At 38.7% G+C, this 5156-nt stretch overlaps 1 long non-coding RNA gene across 1 annotated transcript; it reads right to left on the bottom strand.

Moving 5' to 3' along the window:
• Window positions 1-1887: 1887 nt before the first annotated feature.
• Window positions 1888-3236, bottom strand: LOC124650457. The gene is made up of 3 exons (XR_006987006.1): window positions 3139-3236; window positions 2536-2615; window positions 1888-2439 (listed from the first exon to the last, which is right to left on the bottom strand). It is a non-coding gene; the product is annotated as an uncharacterized LOC124650457 (long non-coding RNA).
• Between the last annotated feature and the right edge of the window lie 1920 nt (window positions 3237-5156).

The following is a 5156-nucleotide window of genomic DNA, read 5'->3' as shown; positions in this document are numbered from 1 at the left end:
TAACCATGCTTCGGGGACGCCATCAACTATTCTTTGTTGAATATCATGTGAGTTGCTATGCATGTCCGTCTTGTCTGAAGTAAGAGAGATCTACCACCTTAATGGTTGGAGCATGCATATTGTTAGAGAAGAACATTGGGCCGCTAACTAAAGCCATGAATCATGGTGGAAGTTTCAGTTTTGGACACATATCCTCAATCTCATATGAGAATAATAATTGTTGCCACATGCTTATGCATTAAAGAGGAGTCCATTATCTGTTGTCCATGTTGTCCCGGTATGGATGTCTAAGTTGAGAATAATCAAAAGCGAGAAATCCAAAATGCGAGCTTTCTCCTTAGACCTTTGTACAGGCGGCATGGAGGTACCCCATTGTGACACTTGGTTAAAACATGTGCATTGCAAAGATCCGGTAGTCCAAGCTAATTAGGACAAGGTGCGGACACTATTAGTATACTATGCATGAGGCTTGCAACTTGTAAGATATAACTTTCATAACTCATATGCTTTATTACTACCATTGACAAAATTGTTTCATGTTTTCAAAATTGTTTCAATTTCCTATTCAAGGAATGCATTCATATGTACATATTCTTCTCACGTGGTTTGTTGTGAACAAAGTTCCAAACTTATTTTATTGTTCATATATTTCTTTTATTCGCATAGGACTCGCCATGCCACGAGGTACATTTTTCAGTTACTAACAGATCAAATGTGTGAGGAACGCCGCAACAAAAGTATTATTGTTACAATCAAACATAGCCTCAGAAGCAGCATCTTCATCTAAAAAAAGTAGCATCCTTGGAAGCGAGCAGCGGTGAGCTTTTTCTTTTTTTGAAAACAAAATCAAAAGATCTTATTTAAAATTTCCATGTTTTTACAAATATGTCCGGATGTAGTCAATAATGCATACTAGAAGTGGGCAAAAATCTCAATGGAAAAAAAAACTTTGTATTGTAAGATACACAAAAATGATAAAAAAAAGTGTGGGTCCCAGATGAACAATGCACATTTGAGAAGTCCACAATTTCTCTTTTTTTCGTGTAGCACATGAATACGAGGAATTTGCATTGGAATTCCCTGGCATGATACATTATATCATTGGCTACATCCTGATTTTTTATAAATTGTTTTTAATCTTTGAAATGGCGTTTTTAATTTTTTTAAAAAATAAAAGGCTACCTGTAGCACGAGCTCTAAAGCGATTTTATGGTGTTTTGGACCTTAAATAAGTTCTTTCCAAAGTTGCTAAGCGAAAAAATCACCAGGACATATCGTCCCATGCATATGCCTGAAAATGTTTGTGTTCAGCTGTCCATCCTAGCCAACATTGAGTTGCAATGGCCAGCAAAATTGGCCTTAGCTATTTTACCGTTGGTTTTTTAAGTGCATTGTTAGCGTTGATGTCTATCTGTAAAGTATCACACGCAGTACTTTGAATGAGGAATGTCAATCGTATGTTGTATTATACTGAAACCCTAACTATCCAGTCAGATCACATTATCAGTTTACTTTTCTTTTGGCGGAAAATATCGCATGATCAGTTGGTGGTGTCACACCACACGAGCATTTTGACAGCCACGTACATGTGGAGAGGGCAAAATGTCTGCAGCAGAAAAAAGCCTGCATATATGCAGGTAATGCAATGAAATGATTTCGCCAGAGAAGATAAGAAAAGCTGCATATATGTTGGCCCTGATAACAAGACAAAAGATGGCCTGCACTCTGTTTCCTCTCATGCATACATGCATGCATATATACAAACCCATACATGACAACCTACGAATTAAAAGCTCAGTTAGCTACGTATGACAAGCCATTCTTTTGCATAAGTTGCAAGATCGACATATATAGCTTTGATATATAGGATACCGATACATGAGAAAGTTATACTCCCACTATAGCAAACAACCATGTTCAAATGTGAGGTGATTGATCAATATGGTCATTACATATTTGGTAGCTGGGCCATATACATAATTAAGTAGCTTTCTCGTGGAAATAAAGTGCGCTTAATATTGTGGATTTTTATTCCAACATCATCTCTCATCTAGATTATCAGACAAAACATGCATGAAAATAGCTCAGGAGGGATAGAAGGGAGAAGAAAGTGTGAGGTTGGAGACACCAGGGCATGAGAGAAACATGAAGAGAGGGCCTTACAAGGTCAAGAAAAGGCCTTACAAGGTCAAGAACGTTAATTCTGGCACGAGTGGTAACCAGAAAATGGACTGAGGATATGGGTGAAGTTGTAGGGATAATAGAAAGCTCAGTGGGGATAACACCATCTTATGGCTATGATGCAGTGCTCGCTTGTACTTGGCACCACACAGGCGGCGTTTTTGTGCCATTTTCTTCCTTTAAGAAGTCAAGGCATACTCTTCGTTGGTGATGATCATGAACTGAGAACATGTTGGATGCTTCTTCCCTCTTCTCAATCTGGGTGGGGGAGAGGGAGTAGAAAATAGTGAGATAAAAATGGCGCATTAGTACACTCTTTTCTCTCTGGAAGTAAAGATAGCACCCACAACTTACAGTGATATGGCAACCGATCCAAGATCCAGGGTTTTCATCATCCAGCGGATCCTCGCCGCTGGCCATCTAGGAAAGAAACACTGCAGGAAGGCAAGGAAAAATGCACAAGGTGTATCATGGTCATCGATCAATTCATCAGCATAGCAAGAAAGAGGATGCTGGATGCAGAACAAATAGAAGGGGAGATATAAAGAACAACCAATCAGCGATTTATATATTGCTAGAAGATCAAAAAGACAAAGATGTTGGAGACTTGAAAGAACTACACATGCATTGAGAATATCTACAGGCAACACGTAGCTGAAAGAAATCGCTTCCATGAAATTAAATGCCTTAAAGAAAATCAGGATGTCTTATAAGACATACTAAGCTGCACATAGACAAGAAATAGCCAATAAACTGTCGATCTGTTCAGAGAACTTACTTGTGATTTTATGAATCTATGACATGCTTATATTGTAGTGACAAAAATAAGAGAGAGCATCAGCAACCTAGCTAGATAATTAGCTATATGAAGTAAAAAAAAAAAGTGAGACTTCGTCAGGAAGAACATGAGACTCCCCAGAGAAAGAAAGGAAACAGAGAGTTCATTAGAGATCTCACCTGCCGCTGAGTTGGGGACGAAGATATCTTTGCAGAATCTTCAGATATGTAGTACTAGTGGTAGAGAAGGCTCGTCTCTTTGCTGCTCCTCACCTGGGTGCATATTTATACTCGGAAACAGAGGGTAGTGGGATATCTATGGATTGGTATAGAGAGTTCCCCTTTGAGCTGGAAGTAGGGACAGGTGGCTCCCTTTTAGCCTGGCTCTCAGGAGGAGAATCTATGTCCTTTTTTTTCTCTCCTCCCGATCTCTTTGTCTTGATTGTGTGTACTTAAGAATATACTGTACATTAGAGTAGGGTTCAACAGCTGCTTACACACGATTCAGAAACTTGAGTACCTAGAGGTTTGGGTTTGATTTCCTGTCTCTGGGTTAACTGGAGTTACAAGCATCCTGATTTTATAATTTGGTGTGCATGCATGGCCTAACTGTAATCGTTTAATATTTAGAAGGTCTAGCTAAGCACTAGAAATTGTATTAATTAATTATTGAAAAGAGTTATTTGACAGTGTTCATATATAGATGACTGATGAGAAGTGAGGACTGGTCACTCGTGCATGGAAATTTTCCTTTGGTGAGAATTGCAAAGTGGAACACAGTCTTATGGTTCATCACTGAGACATGGCTAGCAACTAGCAAGCACTCAGTTAAATCTCTTCCTTTCTAAAATTAGTTCCTCTTCAAGTGAAGGAGAACTGCTAGCTGCCTCGCCAACTCCCATAATTAGGACAGTACCTACTATTGTAGGAGTATTGCTCAAACTAAGAGGCGCTCAGTATATTACACGAACTGAGAGTGCTCCAAACTCTGAAGCCATTAGGTGGTATGCACGTGGAGGAGCACGCAATTTAGAGCGAGGTATGGAAGAAGAGCTAGGCGTCGTCCTCGTGCCAAGTCCCCATGCAGAGCTCTTCTCTCTGGCTTGCTGCTCATGGGGAATGGCAGATCATATATGGCGCGTGGGGTCTTCGAGACACCATTCATGGAGGCAAGAGTGAGACATGTTGCAGGCACTGCGCACCTCCTGATTTCACGAGGCCCCTGAGACCCGAAGTCTCCTCAAAATTGGCGAGATGTACTCTGAAATATATCATGTGAATAAATGGAAAAGTTTCGTGCTCTGGTCGAGTACGTAGTGCTCCCGTTGCCCTACTTGCCGCCCTATATTTTCTGAATCTGCCCGAGACACAGCTGTGTTGCGCGTGTCATTTGACAGAGGTAGTGAATTTCAACGTCCAATGATGTAGATCATGACATCTCATCTCCATTGGGCCCAACGTATCATTTTTTTCAAAATCGGTGTATAAATTTGGTCAAAAAGTCAGTCCTTTCAAAGTTATCGTTTCTTTTTTGAAATGGATCCAGGGACAAATCCATGTGAATTTAAACAAAAATCCTTTCAAAATTGAACCAAATATATAAGGGGTATCGAGAACTACAATATTGCATAAATACATTATAAAAAATATTATGATGGATCCATGGACATTGATTTTGTATTTATATCTTGATATTTCTGTGCATATACTTGGTTAAATTGGAGAGCACTTACTTTTTGGCTCAATTATTGGGGAGAGTGGGAGTATTTGTTAGGGTTATTATGTCAACGTGACCCGAAATCATCAAATGTAGCCTGGGCTACATGTAGCCCGGTTCATTTTTCTTGATTCAAACTTTGAAACTCTTGATTTTGAAGTTTCAGAAAATTTTGAAAAAAATATGTAGCCGTAGAGAATGTTCTAATCTATCAATGTGTAAATGTTCATATTGAAATAAATTATATTTTGCTCTCAGTAAAAATAACAAAATCTCACAAAATGACAAAATTTAGATTTTAGTGTACTGTTCGTTACTGTTCACCATTGCTGAAATCAAGATTTGTTATTTTTGCTGAGCCCAAAATACAACATATTTGATTCTTAAAGTTTACACACTTGTAGAGTACAATATTATCTACATCACAGTATTTTTTCGAATTTTTTAAAATATTTGAAAAAAATCGTAGGTTCAAAAAATG

This window comes from Lolium rigidum, chromosome 4 (genome assembly GCF_022539505.1).
Source record: "Lolium rigidum isolate FL_2022 chromosome 4, APGP_CSIRO_Lrig_0.1, whole genome shotgun sequence".
NCBI lineage: Eukaryota > Viridiplantae > Streptophyta > Magnoliopsida > Poales > Poaceae > Lolium > Lolium rigidum.
Note: the sequence above shows the minus strand (reverse complement) of the source record. Positions and strands in the feature narration are given on the sequence as shown.